Genomic DNA, 17,305 nt, shown 5'->3' on the forward strand with positions numbered 1-17,305 from the left:
AACCATAAATCACTGCAAACTTCTCTTTATAGTTTACTCAGCTTTAGGCATTTTTGTTATAGCAACACAAAACAGACCATGACCATTTTCTAAAATCTAAATATTTTCATCTATGACATTTTATCATTTACTCCACAGTTAAGTTCTGGCTACGTCTTCCTCACTTACCATTTGTGTAACTTTGGACAAGTTTCTTAGTCTCTCTGTGTCTGTGTCATTATGTATTCAGCTGCTCTCACTACAGGAGCTATCCCTTTTGATGTCTTGAGGAACTTCAAGCCGTGTGTGTGTGTGTGTGTGTGTGTGTGTGTGTGTGTAGCAAGGGCTCCCATCTTATATGGAAGCAGCAACATTGGTGCAGATGAAGGGCCCTTTATTTCTCCAAGAAAAGATTCCAGTTTCCTTTTGGGGCAGAATCAGGGAGAAGCCCTGGAGCTTCTGGAGACAGATGTTGGGAACTTAACCAGTAAGCCACAGCCATGTGGCAATACACAGATTATGAGAAATAGGTTAAACTAAGATGTAAGAGTTAGCCAATAAGAAGTTAGAGCTAATAGGCCAAGCAGTGATTTAATTAATACAGTTTCTGTGTGATTATTTTGGGGCTGAGCATCTGGGAACCAACAAGTAACTTTGCCAACAATAGAATTATCACTAACAACTGGAAAGATTTGATTAATGGAGTTTTAGAGACTGGTACACAATTGTAATGGAGTACCTGGTTCAGAGAAGAGGCTAAGATTATTGAACAATAGAGTAAAACTAGAGGTAGGGCAACCTTCCAAGATCAATTTCTTGGAGAAAGAGACTATGTTACTATAGAAAAGAAGGATATATATGATGACCACAGCCTGGATTTATGCTGCATAGCAGCTTTGAATGCTTGGGACAGAATTGGAGAAATAGGAAGGAAGATCGAGACATTTACTAAAGTTATGAAAGGCCCAAAGGAAGCTTTTATGGATTTTTTTTTTACAAAGATTGACTTCAGCAGTAAATAGAATGACACCAAATCAAGAAGCTAGACAAATAATAATTGAATCTCTGGCTTTTGAAAATGCCAATTCTCTGTGAAAAGAGATAATTAGGCTGTTAAAGGCAAGGTCAGCACTTTCAGAGGAATAGGTTTGAGATACAAAATATTGAATCTCATGACCATGATAATGCATAAATAGGAGAGGTGATTTCAGAGGTTTGAAGAAAAATCAAAATATCAAATATTACAATTGTGACAAACAAGGTCACCTTAACAGGGATTGTAGACAAGACATGCCTAGAAAAAATGTTTTTTTTTCTAAAAATAATCCATTCAGAGCATCTCTCCCTTCTGGACTATGTGGAAACTGTGGCAAAAACAGGCATTGGACTAATGAATGGAGGTCAATGAAGAATGTTCAAAGTAATCCTTTGCCACTGGGAAACTCTGTGAGAGCCTCTCACAGGCTCATGTGCCAAATCCCATTCAGTCATTTCCTGCCATCATAGAAGGAACTCTTTCCCAGCACAATTAAAGAACCTAATACCTATTGTAGGAAACCATTCTGCTCTGAGTAATAGAACAGCTATGAAAGAGAGAACAAAAATTAGAAGAAACCATAAAGCAAATTTTTGGCAAACTTCTATAAATGAACAAAAATCAAAATTAAAAATATGAATAAATGACATTGTCATTAAAGATCTGGTAGATACAGACGTAGATGTTTTCAGGGGCCCTGAGTACCAGCTTCAGTACCAGCTCTCAGTGCTCAGAGTTGGATGTCTATGGAAGGTGAAGATTTGAGGCTAAAAAATTAATTCAAGTACATTACCTCTGCATCTCCTTTATTTTTCATACAAGGGGAAAAATGAAGTGAAGGGGGTGCAGAGGAGAGGAAGAATAAGAAGTGTAAGGGGAAGAATAAGGAGAAGAAAGAATAAGAGTAAGGGGAAGAAGTGGAAGTAGCAAGGAGAAGAAGAAGAGTAAGAGTAAGGGCTGATCTCCACAAGGTTTCTAGTTTTTTACAGACATACTTGGAAAATTCCATAGGCAAGGTCAATGATAATATGCATATCAAAATCACAAAAAGGGGCAGGTAGAACCTGACAAAACAATACTCTGGAATGGGTGACCCAACCCAGGAAAGAGCCAGCATTCAAGAGGAAGTACCTGACATTCCAAACCATTAGATAAAATTGCTAAACATCCCTGAATCCTGGATTTATCCATTCTCTTCATCTAATTTCTTTTGTGAGAACCAGCTTTGAGGATACCCAGATTTGTTTGCTAGGAAAGGTGGGGCATGCTGCCTTCCTCCTCAGTGCCTGTTTTTTTTTTTTTTTAATAAAAATTCTATGTGGTCTATTAGCAGGTAATTTTGTGAGATTTTCTCTATGTAAATTTGACTGATAGAACAAAGAGTCAATGTCATTAGCTCCAAGGCCTCATGATGTGGGCAAATAGAGCAAGGTCATTCCACTACCTCTGCAGAGGTTACACTGCTGAGGTGTTCTGGGAATAAATTCCATTTGAAGGGAAAAATAATAATTTCACAAGGTTTTTACAGATATGACAGTGACTTTTTCAAAAGACAAGTGTTCCTACAGCTCTGTATAATAGGTTGTTCCATGTGGACATGTATGTATATATTTCCTGTGGATCTGCCTATTGATCAATCAGCTGTGCATTTACTGCATTGTCTTGTGGGCTCCAACAGATGTAACAATAATTTCATCAAAATCTTGCTATCAAAATTGGCCTCTTCAGGATGTAAATGTTCAGCTTTTAGGGATTGGAACTTTATCTCAGGTAAAGCAGAGTCTGAGATGGGTGAAATGCATAGGGTCAGAGGGACAGAGAGGACTAATAAAACCAGATGTCACTAACAAAGCAATGAATTTGTGAGAACATGATTTGTTACAGCAATGAAACACTCAAATTAACATTCCCCCAATCTTAGAAACAAATTATAAATTAACATATGTTTCTGGGGAAAACATTACAAGATATTACAAAGAATAGACTGATATTGAGGTCTTTAATCCATTTGGACTTGAGTTTTGTGCATGGTGATAGATATGGATCTATTTTCATTCTTCTATAGGTTGACAACCAGTTCTGTCAGCACCATTTGTTGAAGATGCTCTCTTTCTTCCATTGTATACTTTTAGCTCCTTTATCAAAAATCAGGTGTTCATAGGTCTGTGGGTTAAAATCCGGGTCTTCTACTCAATTCCATTGATCGACTTCTCTGTTTTTATGCCAATACCAAGCTGTTTTAAATACTGAAGCTCTGTAATAGAGTTTGAAGCCAGGGATGATAATGCCTGCAGAAGTTCATTTATTGTATAAGATTGTTTTGGCTATTCAGGGTTTTTTGTTTTTCCATATAAAGTTGATTATTGTCCTCTCAAGATCTGTGAAGAATTTCGATGGGATTTTAATGGGGATTGTATTGAATCTATAAATTGCCCTTGGTAGACTTGCCATTTTTACTATTTTGATCCTCCCAATCCAAGAGCAAGGGAGATCCTTCCATTTTATGGTATCCTCCTCAATTTCTTTCTTCAAAGACTTAAAGTTCTTGTCAAATAGATCCTTCACTTCCTTGGTTAGAGTTACCCCAAGATATTTTATGCTATTTGTGGCTATTGTGAAAGGTGATGCTTCTCTGATTTCCCTCTCTGCTTCCTATCCTTTGTGTATAGGAGGGCAATTGATTTTTTGGAGTTGATCTTGTATCCTGCCACGCTACTAAAGGTGTTTATCAGCTGCAGGAGTTCTTTGGTGAAGTTTTTGGGGTCACTTATTTACACTATCATCTATCATATCATCTGCAAAGAATAGTTATTGACCATTCAGGTTATACAAGAAAAGGGAACAACAGCTGTTGCTCTTCCATAGGCACCAACAAGTCTACCTATAAACTGGTTGAGAGAGAAACCTGTATGGGTTAAGCAATAGCCTTTAACAATAGAGAAACTGCCAACTTTAGAACAGCTGGTACAGGAGCAACTAGATGCTTTGCACATAGAAGAATCAACCAGCCCTTGGAATTCTGTATTTTTTTGTTAAATAGAAATATGGAAAATGGGGAATGGTAACAGATCTAAGAGTTGTTAATAAGGTGATTCAGTCAATGGGCTCCCTACAGTCTGGCATTCCTTTCCCTTCTCTATTGCCTAGAGGATGCCCTCTTACAGTTGTTGATTTAAAAGATTATTTCTTCACTATACTTTTATAAGAAAGAGACAGAAACATTTGTCTTCAAGGTACCTATTTATAATAATTTTCAGCATGCTAAAAGATATCAAAGGAAGATTCTCCCAAGTGAATGTTTAATAGCCTCACCCTGTGCCAATGTTTTGTAAGTCAGTCATTGGAAATGATACACAAGCAATTTTCTGAATCTATAGTTTACCATTATGTGGATAACATTTTGCTATCTGATTCAAATGTAGATTCTTTAGAAAGAATGTTTAAAGAAGTAAAGAAAAATTTGTCTTGTTGGGGATTACAAATTGCTCCTGGAAAATACAAAGAGGAGACTCTATTAGTTATTTAGGTTATAAAATAGGTTTACAAAAAAAATCAGACCCCAAAAGGTGCAAATTGGGAGAGATTGATTGCAGACTCTTAATGATTGCTAAGAGATATTTCCCATCTACAGACCACTATTGGGATATGTCCTGATGACTTCATTAATTTAAACAAACTCTTAGATGGTGACAAGGACTTAAATAGTTCCAGGGAATTATTTGTGGAAGCTGTGAGAGAACTGGCTTTGATTGAAGAGAAATTACAGAAGGCACATATGGATCTTATAGATCAAATCTTAACCACATTTTGGTCAAATTCCTCTCCAGCCATTCCTCTACAGGAATTTTAATGCAGAGGGAAGATATCTTAGAATGGATCTTTTTACCACATAAACTGGGTAAAAATTAAAAGCTTATGTGAAAAAGGTCTCTGAATTTACAAAAGAAAAATTGAGACTTTGTCAGTTATCAGGAATAAACACAGCAGAAATTATAGAGTCTTTGAATAATGATGAAATTGTCAAATTATGGGCAGAAAGTGAACTCCGACAAAGATGTTATAGTAATTTTTTTGAAGAGATTAACAACAAGTACCCCCAAAACAAGAAAATTCAACTTATAAAGAGAACTAACTAGATCCTTCCTCACATTGTGTGGGACTCACCAATAACTGGAGCCCCTACATTCTATACTGATGCAAATAAATCAGGAAAGGTAGGTTACAAATAAGAAAATTTAAGTAAGTAAATCAAAACCCTTATGATTATGTCCAAAGCAAGAATTATATGCTATTCTCGTGGTACTAAAAGATTTTAAAGAATCTCTCAACATAATTGTCAAGTCACAGAGTTGTTTTGCATGTTGAAACTGCTGAATTTATACCAAATGATACAGAATTTGCTTCATTATTTATTCAGTTACAAGATATAATCAGGAATAGTCATCCTTCCAGATATATAACACACATCTGATCCCATATGGGTCTGCCAGGTTCTCTAGAACAAGATAATTCAGAAATTGATCAATTATTGATTTGAAAAATGCTGAAGGAATGCCTCATAATTTTATAAATATGCCATGTCAATAGTAATGGTTTAAAAAAAGATTTTTCCATCACATGGCAACAAGCCAAGGAAATATAAGGCAATGTCATTCTTGTTCTTTATATAACCAAACACCACTACCTGCAGGAAGTAACCCAAAGGGTACTCACAGGAATGAAATCTAGCAGATGGATGTGCTCCATTTTGTAGAATTTATAAAACTAAAGTATATACACTACACCACTGATACCTATTCATGTTTCACTGGGCAACTGCTTTGAGTTCAGAAAAGGCTTATTCACTAATCACTCATGTGCCAGAAGTTATGACCATCACAGTTATACCTGTATAAATAAAGACAAACAATGCTTCAGTATATGCCTCTAAGAAAATTAAACAGTTTTTGATTAGTATAATATAAAGTATATTACTGATATACTTCAAAATCCTACAGGCCAGACAGTTATAGAAAGATCATATCAAACACTAAAGGATATGTTAAATAGTCAGAAAAAATAATAAATACCCCTAGAAATAGATTATAAAATGCTTTATTAACTTTGAATTTTCTAAATTCTAATGAGAAAAAAACAACATATGTGGAAAGACATTGGATAATAGAAAAAAACAACAGCATTAAATCAGCCGATATACTTTAAAGATGTGGAAACTAGGACATGTGTTACTGGTGTAGGACAATTCTGTATTCTGTCAATTATTTTTTAAATAAGCCAGTATCCAGGCAGAAAGTATAGGTGAGACAGCCAGACAGGAAGTAGAGGTAGGGCAATGAGAACAGAAGAATTCTGGGAAGGAGGAATCCCATTCTTCCCTCTGCAGTCCTGCCCAAACATCAAAGAAGGAAGATGTGACCTACCCTGCTGAAAAAGGTACCAAGCCATGTGGCTAACACAGATAAGAATAATGGGTTAATATAAGTTATAAGAGTTAATAAGAAACCTAAGCTAATGGGCCAATCTGTTTATAATTGATGTAGACTTCTGTATAATTTTCTTTGGGGCTGAATGACTGTGGGACCTGGTTGGAGGACAGAAACCAGGCAGGCCAGATATATATCTCTTTTGTATCCTAAAATCTCTTTTTAATTGTTTACATGCTTTTCCAACTGGGGGACTGAGGAGGTCACTCCACTCCACTTTTTATAATGAACTATGAAAGCCATATTGTGTTCAGGAGAAAGAAGGGGAAGTACCTATGGAGTGCAGGAAGATAGCAGGGTCAGCTCTTTTTTTTTGTGGTCTTTTTTTTAAATTTATTTATTTATTAAGGATTTCTGCCTCCTCCCCGCAACCGCCTCCCATTTCCCTCCCCCTCCCCCATCAAGTCCCCCTCCCTCATCTGCTCGAAGAGCAATCAGGGTTCCCTGACCTGTGGGAAGCCCAAGGACCGCCCACCTCTATCCAGGTCTCCTAAGGTGAGCATCCAAACTGCCTAGGCTCCCCCAAAGCCAGTACGTGCAGTAGGATCAAAAACCCACTGCGATTGTTCTTGAGTTCTCAGTAGTCCTCATTGTCCTCTATGTTCAGCTAGTCCGGATTTATCCCATGCTTTTTCAGACCCAGGCCAGCTGGCCTTGGTGTCAGCTCTTGAAGCCAGGGGCAAACGCTATTGAAATGCATATCTGAAGATATGGGAAAGATCTGGGTCTAGGGTAGAAGCCAGAGCCAGAACAGTTCTGCTGTGTGCATTCAGCACACTGTAACCCAAGGGAGATTGCGCTTGTCACTCAGGCCACACTAGCCAATGAGGACCTCCAGTCTAACCTGTCAGTCAGAAGTGGTTCAGTGCTCTTCAGTGCAGGGCAAACACCAATGGTTTTGGGTGCTGTTCTGTGAGTGCTGCTGCAGGGGGCTGTGAGTGGCCCATGGGTGACTCAGAAGACATAACTTTGTGTGAGGGAGTGTTGTCTCCAGGTGGGGAGAAGATGGTGAGCTGAAGGAGTTGGTGTGGCAAGTCCTCTTCTGGAATTGGTGGGAACCTATGGCCAGTTTCTGTGCCCTTTGAGATCCCATGAAGTCCTTGCAACTCCCTGAGTGGATATCTCTGAATAACTTCTACTGGTGGCCTGCATCTGTGCAGAACATTGGGATCAGGAAGCTGTATGTAGAAACTGTTTGGCTGAAAACTCTACCCCAGCCTCACTCCTCCCTCTCCAAACCCTACCCTTCTCAGAAAGACCTACAAAAGCCCAGGCTCCTCCCCCAAAGCTCAGGACTATGCCTACAGGGTTTTTAAGCCCCTCCATCTAGACCTGATTTCTCTCCTGTTCCCTTTTCTGAAAGTCACCCTGGAGTGCTTTGTTCAGATTAAACCTGGTCCTTTACTTTTTAAATTTAGCTCAATTTGGTTTACTGTGTTGGTGGAGAAACCTACTACCAGAGACAGAAAAATACTTATCATATTGGTGTGGAGGCTGGGTAGAGTTGAGTCTTTTCTGCAACCATATGGAAAGCCATTCTCCTTGGTGTGGGACAAATGTCTATATTCTGTCAATTATATTTTAAATAAATGCTGTTTGGCCAGTAGCCAGGCAGGAAGTATAGGCGGGACACAGATAGGAAGTAGAGGTGGATCAATGAGAACAGGAGAATTCTGAAAAGAAGGAAGCCCATTCCTCTGCAGTCCTGACCCAACTACCGAAGAAGCAAGATGTGACTACCCTACCAAAAAAGGTACTGAGTCATGTGGCTAACATAGATAAAAAATAATGGGCTAATATAAGTTATAAGAGTTAATAAGAAGTCTGAGCTACTAGGCCAATCAGTTTATAGTTAATGTAGACCTCTGTGTGATTTCTTTGGGACTTAGCGATTGTGAGAACTGGACAGGACAGAAACTCAGACAACATCTCCCTACCTGCTTCCCAACCCCAACCCCTCCAACACACTGGACTGACTTTTGGCTTGGCAAGTCACCCAATTCCAAACCAAAATCCTATAAGGGATACAGGATCTCTTCCAAGTCTTTTAACCCTTCTGGGTCAAAGTCTTCCAGGTTACCTGCCAAAGCCACTGAAGTGCCATGCTATCCTGGCCAGTTTCCAGAGCAGCGAGAATCCTGTCCATTGGGTTCCTTTGTACAGGAAACATTCTGCGCAGAGACAGTCCCCATACTGTTCCTGGCCATAGGCTTTTAGAACCAGACTCAGTTCTGTATCCTTTGGTCTTCAGTAAGACTTGTGAATGGGTACTTGTGGGTCCAAGTCTGAACCCTAGACACACTTGGGGTATCTTCTACAAAATTTGTCCAAATTGGGGCTGTTCACACCATACAACAGATGGGTTAATTTCCCTCACACAGGATTTTTGGATTCTGCACACCCACCCTTTCCCCTCTCTTGTTTTCTGTTTGTCTTCACTCTGTCCTTCCCCCTGCCTGTTCTCTGTTCATCTATCTGTCAACCTCTCATGCCTTAGCTCTGAGGTGGTTTTCATTCTTTCCCTCTGGCCTGCATTACTTTCCACATGGACACTTGTGTGTTGCAGCCCACTGCACTAATGTGGTCATCTCTCCTGCTCGCTTCAGCTCCCAGCAGCCTGAGAGACCCACTGTATTTTCCATGTGGCTCTGGCTCTTGTGGTCTACAGACCCATGTGGATACCTTCCTGATGGAGGTGGGTCTTGTATCTATCTGTTGCTTTAATTGGTTAATTAATAAAGAAAACTGCTTGGCCTGATAGGACAGAAAATAGGACAGGTAGGCGGAGTAGACAGAACAGAATGCTAGGAAGAAGGGAAGTGAGCTAGTCACCATGATTCTCCTCTCCGAGACAGACGCAGGTTAAGAGCTTTCCTGTAAGCTACCACCTTGTGGTGTTACACAGATTATTAGAAATGTGTTAATCAAGATGTGAAAGTTAGCCAATAAGAGGCTGGAACTAATGGGCAAGACAGTGTTTAAAAGAATACAGTTTCAGTGTAATTATTTCGGGTAAAGCTAGCTGTGCAGGAGCGGGGGTGTGGGGGGGGGAAGCGGCCCGCCACTGCTATCACTACACCTTCCTTATCTTCTGCTCCTTCCTGGATTTCTTTCACTTTGCAGTCAGACTGTAGACATCCTATGCTCTCAGTTTCCACCTGCAGTCCTGTACCTTGTTTTCATTCTCAGATTCCTCACTCCTAAATGAGGAATTCCTATGGTTTCTTATATGCTGATAGAACTGTAACCTCTTATTTCAGGATTTGAAGTTGCTCATCTAAAATGGTTTATAATTTGTAATCAAAGTCTGTTTCCTACAGAAAGTTTTGTCTTGTTACTATTTTGTGTGTATGGATGAATCTGTGCCTATATGATTACTTCAGGCTCAGTTGGATATGTAAATGTATGTGGCCACTGCATGCTTATTTCTGACTGGTCTTGAATACCTGAGTTTACATGTCCCATGTGTCTTGATAAATAGCTCAACTGTTATTACAACTAGCTGCCTGGGTTCAGAATTTGCCTCTGAGATTTGTGACCATTATCTGATATGATGGCAGAGAAAGTTATTTTATACTGTTCTACTTTATTTAATAAAACAGCTAAGGAATTCAGTATGGTTAAAAAAATATGTAACAAAAACTTGTAACTCAAAATTGGAACTGTTCTGAGAAACAACACATGGTCTGCCACCACTTTAATTGAGTACAGTCACATGGACAGTCACCATTTTCACTAAGGATGGAAAAAGAAAGTTCACATGAAGTGGGCCCACCAAGAGACAACTGATATTTTGTTTATGCTATAACAAATAAAGCTTACCTGAAGATGAGAATGTAGAGCTAAACCACTAGTTAGCCATAGAGGCCAGGAGTAGTGGTACACAACTTTAATCCTAGCACTTGGAAGGAAAAGACAGATGAAGCTCTGTGAGTTCAAGGCCACCCTGGGCTACACGAGATTGATCCAGTCTAAAAGAAAAACAGAGCCAGGCAGTGATGGTTTATACCTTTAATAGCAGTACTTGGGAGTCACATGCCTTTAATACTAGCAGTCCCACCTTATAATTTCCTCTCTCCACCCAGCTATATCACTTCCTGTCTATCAGTATAGACCTCCAGACCTCTATGGTTAGCTAGTGGCTAACTCCACCCTCTGATCTTCAGGCAAGGCTTATTTGTACAAACAAGATATCACCATATTTCCCCCTTTTTGTCTAAATATTTTAAAAGAAGGTTATAACTAATATAAGAAAAATTATATACAGTAACTACACTAACTATATGTAATATATACAGGCAATAAATACATCAACAATGTCTAGTCCATTAACAATTGACAAATTCAGAGAAAATACTCCATATCTATCCTGTCTTGGTGAGTTCAAAAGCTGTATCTAGTTCACTTTCCCAGTTTCACAGTCCCAATCATATAGAGAACCTTGCATAATAAATACGGTTGGATTTTTTTCACCTACCACTGAAGAAGATGTTTTGGCTAACAATAGTGCTCATGAACATTCTTCCTAGTTCCATTATTCTTTAACTACTTAAGTTTCCATGAAGACTACTCTTTTTATTATTATTCATTTGCCAGCAGTTTGCTCTAGATTTCAGGAATAAAACTCTTAAGGCAATGAGTTATCATCCAGCTTTCTGATGGGAGAAAGACCTATTATCTTATTTGTGATCTTGTTCCTGCTTTTCTTTCTTGGTTGTCTGAAGTCCCTTTGTTAGCCAGATAAAAAGTACCTTCAGTACACCTGACCGCAGTGTAAAGCCACACAGCAAACATTTCCTTTTGTGTCCTTAAATCTCTCTTTACTGTTAATATTTGGGGCACCCTTCCACTCATGTGACAGAATCACTCCAATCTGTTTTACTCCTGGCATCGTGCAAAGATGGGGGACAGCCCACCAAAATCTATTAAGCTAGAAGCAAACTTTATTGCAGAAAAATTTTAAAAAGATCTTCATGGGGGCACAAAATCAGCTATAGCTGTGACCACAGCCAGAGATCAGGCTTCTATAGCTGTGGCAATAGGCTGTTTCTGAACATGCCTTTTTATAGCAAGAAGTAAGCATTGAACAAAAGAATTTTTACAATATCAAGGTAAAACTCAGATACAAATTGCCTTTTTTTTTTTTTTACAATTTCCATTAACAGGGTTTTTTTTTAGTTAAACCGGTGTTTGTATTTAGTCCATTGTTTCTCTCTAGTACTTTCCTGATGGTGTTTACTGAAGCTCTGCACTTCCCCTGTCAGTTTTGCATAGCAGGGAAGGATATAGGGCAACGCACAATCAAAATGCCACATACAACCCACAATTTAAAAGTTAGCTCAGCTCATGTTCATTGCTGGTCATGAGTGGCTGAGGGGTTATCCAAAAACTCAGTTTCAGAGGGACTGTCAGTTTGCAGAGGGCCACTTCAGACTTGTAGATGGAGCTATGTGTTGTAAAGCAAAGTTAATAGTTAATCCTTAAACTGCTGAAGAAGCTGCTGACAATCTGCTCTCATTCCCCTAGGCTTAGAACTTTATATATTTTTTTTTATTTCTATATTTCTATTCCTGGAGCCTACATTTCTATATTATTATTCTTGGACTCCTCATAACCCACACAGTATAGTGGGCTATAAAAGCTAGCTAGCCACGTTGTGTCCTGGAGGAAGAAGGGGAAGTACTTAAGGAGTGTGGGATGATAGCAGGGTCTGCTCTTGGGGCCAGAGGAAAATGCTATTGAAATGCATATCTCTGCTGGACTAGAAAAGGGCTTTGTCAGGCAGGGTTGGGAACCATTTTGCTGTGTCTTTAAGCAGTATAACCCTATGGGAGATGCTCTTGCCACTCAGGCCTCACTAACAAATCAGGCCCACTAGTCAGCTTGCCAGTCAGAAGTGCTCCAGGACCCTCTGGCTGCTGGATTCAGGATAGGCTTTGATGAGGTGCTGGCAACAGCAGTTTCATGTGCTGTGCTGTGAGTTCTGGTTCAGGTAACTGAGAAGAGAGCATGGGTGAGCTGGGAAGCCACAACATAGTGAGAAAGGGGCTGCTATCCCCAGATGGAGAGTAGCAGATGGTAAGGTGTGGGAGCTGGTGTGTTCGATCTTCCCTAGATCTCAGTGGGAATCTGTAACCAGACTCCCTGTGCGGTGAGGTTCCATGTGGTCCTTGAAGGTGGCCTCTGAATAACTTTGCTCTGTGGGCTGAATTTGCTCAGGGTGTTAAGAGCAAGGAGCTGTTTTTAAATTTATTTATTTATTATGTATACATATTCTGTCTGCATGCCAGGAGAGGGAACCCAATTGAATTACAGATGGTTGTGAGTTACCATATGGTTGCTGGGAATTGAACTCAGGACCTCTGTAAGAACAGCCAGTGCTCTTTAAACTCTGAGCCATCTCTCCAGGCCCATAGAAACATCTTTGTAGTCAACTTCAAATATGCTTTTTGTGCAACCATGGGAAGCAGGTTACCAAGCTTGGAGAGGCCTAGTTTCTTCAGGATCTTCTTGAGGTTCAGCACTTGGCATTTAACCTTTATGTGTAAGATCCACTTATAGTTAATTTATTAAGGTTGTAAAAGGTGTCTCATGTTGGGTAGCACTCCACTACTAAACTGTGATGTAGAAGAGTAGAATTGGTGATGTAAAGGATTTACCAATGCTTAGGAGATAATAAGTCTCACAAAATAGAATTTAGCTGAGGGAGGATGTTACGAGCTGGGGGACTTCAGCTCCATGTTCTTTTCTAGTAATTTCTATGAAGACTCTGTGCCCTTCTCCTCAGAGAGCGATGAGTGGCCAGACCAAGCAAGAGAATTGTTTTTATGATGATTCTTTACTAGCAACTTCAATATCCGATGCATCAATGGGGTTTACAATCTTAATAGGCATGGGGGATTGATAATGGGCAACACACAGGAAATTCAATATCACAATTATTAATCCTACTAAACCTAATACATAAAACCAATTCATAACCTTAATCTAACTTATCACTTATTCATAAGACACTTCTTAACCTTAATACAACTTATCCATTACTTATCTATAAAACACTTCTTAACCTTAACTTATGAATTAACATTTCCTAATCTTATCAATTATCCATAAGATATCTCTTAACATTTCACACACTAAACGTATGTATTAACACATCTATGCTCTTCTCTTAACATCTCATACATACATGAAATAGCATCATACGACCTGGTATTCCTCAGTTTAAAAGGGGCTTTTTGAATTTCTTCAGGCAGGACGTCTGACCGTGCTGGGGGCTGGATAGCAAGGATTTACTCTTGACCCTGTAGTCTGCGCTCAGGAAATAAGGTTCTGATGTCCTGTTCAAGGCTGATACCAGGTGCTGGATCAATTCTTGACCTTGTAGTCTGTGGCCTTTGGACTTGGCTTTTGGGTGACCAGGTCTCAGGAGACAAGGCTTTTAGTTCTCTACTCCTGAAGATAAAGCTTTGCTCTCGGGATGGCAAAGTGTTCTGAAAGGCAGAGTATCTTGTCTGTTCTCAGGAGACAGACCTTCAATGCCCACTCTCAGGGAATGAGGCTTTGCATTCAGGATGCAAGGCGTTAAATGTCTGTTTTCGGGAGATGAAGCTTTGCACTCAGGAGACAGAGCATTAAATGTTTAGGCAAGGCATTTAATATTTCTGCTTTCCAGGAGGCAGGCTTGGAGGATCTCTCTCTACAAGACTTGGTGCCCAGGCCATTGTGAGAAGTGAGAATGACCATCCTCCTTCAGCCCTCTCTTTTTAAGTCAGTTCGAAACTGCCCCTCATTTGATCCTTCTGATAACCAGGTGTCCTAGGTTATCAGTATCGACTGGTCACAGAAGGGTGGGGGTCCCTCTTGTGTGGCAAGATTATTTCATTACCACAGTTCCTGGGTGCAGCCTGGCAGCCTTCAAGGGGGCAAATGTTTTCTTAATATTTCACCTTAGTAATTTTCCACAGCACACACAAGAAGAAATGCTTTTACATTACACCAAGTTACATTCATTCTTGTTCTATAAATTTCCTGCTCTATCTACACTACAGATTCCCCTTTTTTATTCATTCAGAGAAATCTGCTTCCATGCTCATTACAGAGGCCTTCTGCTAAAATGCCCCAAAGATAAGTATATGCTAACCAGGCTAGTTAAAGATTAGGATGCTAGGATACACACTTGTTCATCTGGACTGTCCAGACATTTGGCTCCAAATTATTACAATGAAGACACCCCTGATTTAGAACCAGCCATTAGGCTCAACTTCACATCAAAAAAACAGGACTCTAACAAGATGCTCATTGAGGCATTACAGGGTCACACAACATACTTAAGGTCTGAAGGGCCATAAAGTTAGTTTTCTTCTTGAGAAAAGCATAGTTCTGTCAGATGGGAAATATGACACTAGGTGACAAGTATTAAAAAAGTAAAACATCGTTGTGTTAAGGTCTGGCCTGATCAAGCAAGGCTTTCATTTAGGCCCTCAGGCAGTGAGGAGTATTCTTGGGAGAGCTAGTAACAGCAGGGGACCTAGGCCTTTGGACCTAGGCCCTGGGGGTTTTCTCTAAGGACCTGATGTGTTGACAATAAACCCAGGGATGTGCTTGAGAGAACTGGTAATGGGCTGGTGGCCAAGGCCTTTGTGGAGGGATTGCTTCAGATTCTGAGAATTCAACTCTTCCCACAACAATGATGTATGCTTATCAGTCCCAAGGCCACTGTGGGCTTAGTCAGTAATATTCTTGAAATACCCTTTCCCCCTTATGCACCATTGTTTGATTAGCTTCCTCCTAATTTTGTCCCATTGCATGACACTTTCTCCTGACTTCATAGAAGTCTCTCATTTCTTTCCATTTCCCCCATGGAAGTAGTACACAAGATGATATTCTCCTTAAAACACTTACTTGGTTGATATAAGACATAGCTGGTACAAGAACTCTCCAACCCAGCTGTTACCTTTTTTTGTCTTCTACTTTTCCTATCTTTCTCATCCTGGTACCTTTACCTCAAGACTCTGTTACTGAAGAATGACTTGTTGTATCAGATCACTGGTGTACCTGAAAAATAATTCTGGTAATATATTTGCTGTATAAGTCCTCCATCTGCCTAAGTGACTAGACTTGCAGTTTCCTCTCCAAATTGAAATTGTTCCAAGTCTGTCATAAAGCATGAACCTAAAAGAAACTTAATGATGACAGCATATGAGGAATGCAAAATTGTCTAGGCTGTCTCCTTTTTGAACATTATCCAGAGATGAGTGTATATTATCATTAGCATGAAGTTTTTGTATTAATCTTCAAAGTGTGTTGGTGTAGGAGGCCACTTGTTTGTTTCCAGCTGCTCAATCCCAAAATAATTAAACAGAAACTATATTATTTAAATCACGGCTTGACCAATCACTTAAGCATATTGCTAGCTACCTCTTACATATAGAATTAACCAATTTCCATTATTTTATATTGTACCACAAGGACTGTGGCCTATTGGCAAGGTTCTGGCTTGTGTCTTGCCCCTCTGGTGGCTACATGGCATCTCTCAACTATACTACAAAAGCATTTGTTCAACTATGTTCATAGCAGCATTAGTTGTAATAGCCAGAACCTGGAAACAACCTAGATGCCCCTCCATGGAAGAATGGATAAAGAAAGTGTTACACATATACACATTAGTGCTCTAGTCAGTGTTAAAAAACAATGACAACTTGAATTTTGCATGTAAATAGATGGAAGTAGAAAACACTATCCCGAGTGAGATAACCCAGACTCCAAAATACAAATATGGTATGTACTAATTCATTAGTGGATTCTAGCTATAAACAAAGGACATTGAGTCTATAGTTTATGATCCTAGAGAAGCTAAGTAATAAGGTAAACCCAAAGAAAAACATATATAGATTTTTCTTGAAATTGGAAGCAGACAAGATTACCAGGCAAAAATTGGGAGCATGGGGGTGGGGAGGTGGGGGGAAAGGGGAGATGGAAAGGGTTTGGGAGAGCTTGGGGGAGTGGGATAGTTGAGATGGAGGAAGGACAGATATGGAAGCAGAGAAGGAGATATCTTAAATGAGGGAGCCATTTTGGAGTTGGCAAGAGCCTTGGCTCTGAAGGGATTCCCAGGAGTCCACGGGGATGACCCTAGCTAGGACCCTGGGCAGTAGAGGAGAGGGTGCCTGGACTGGCCTTGTCCTGTAGTCAGAGTGATGACTATCTTGGGTATCACCATAAAACCTTCATCTGGTGAAGGGTGGAGATAGAGACCAAGACCCACATCAGAGCACTGGACTGATCTCCCAAGGTCCAGTTGAAGAGCAGAAGGAGGGAGAATATGAGCAAGGAAGTCAGGACCATGAGGGGTTTTGTTCACCCACTGAGACAGTGTGCCTGAGCTAACCAACTCCAGCTGGACTGGGAATGAATGAGCATGGGATAAAACTGGACTCTCTGAATGGGGCTGACAATTGGGCATACTGAGGGGCAATGACAATGGCACTGGGATTTGTCTCTACTGCATGTACTGGCTTTTTGGGATCCTATTCTATTTGGATGCATACTTTCCTAAGCTTGTATGTAGGGGGTAGGGCCTTGGACTTCCCACAGGGCAGGGTACCTTGTCCTTCCTTAGGACTGGAGGGGGAGGGGGAGAGCATTTGGGGGAGTGAGAGGGAAGTGTTAGGAGGAGAGGATGTGAAAATTTTGATTGGTATTCTTTATAAGGTAATAAAAATGAAAAAATTAAAAATATATATTATTTTTACATATTTATATATAAATATTCTTATATAAATATAATTATTTATCTATTATATAT

The sequence above is a fragment of the Microtus pennsylvanicus genome, chromosome 5 (assembly GCF_037038515.1).
Source record: "Microtus pennsylvanicus isolate mMicPen1 chromosome 5, mMicPen1.hap1, whole genome shotgun sequence".
NCBI lineage: Eukaryota > Metazoa > Chordata > Mammalia > Rodentia > Cricetidae > Microtus > Microtus pennsylvanicus.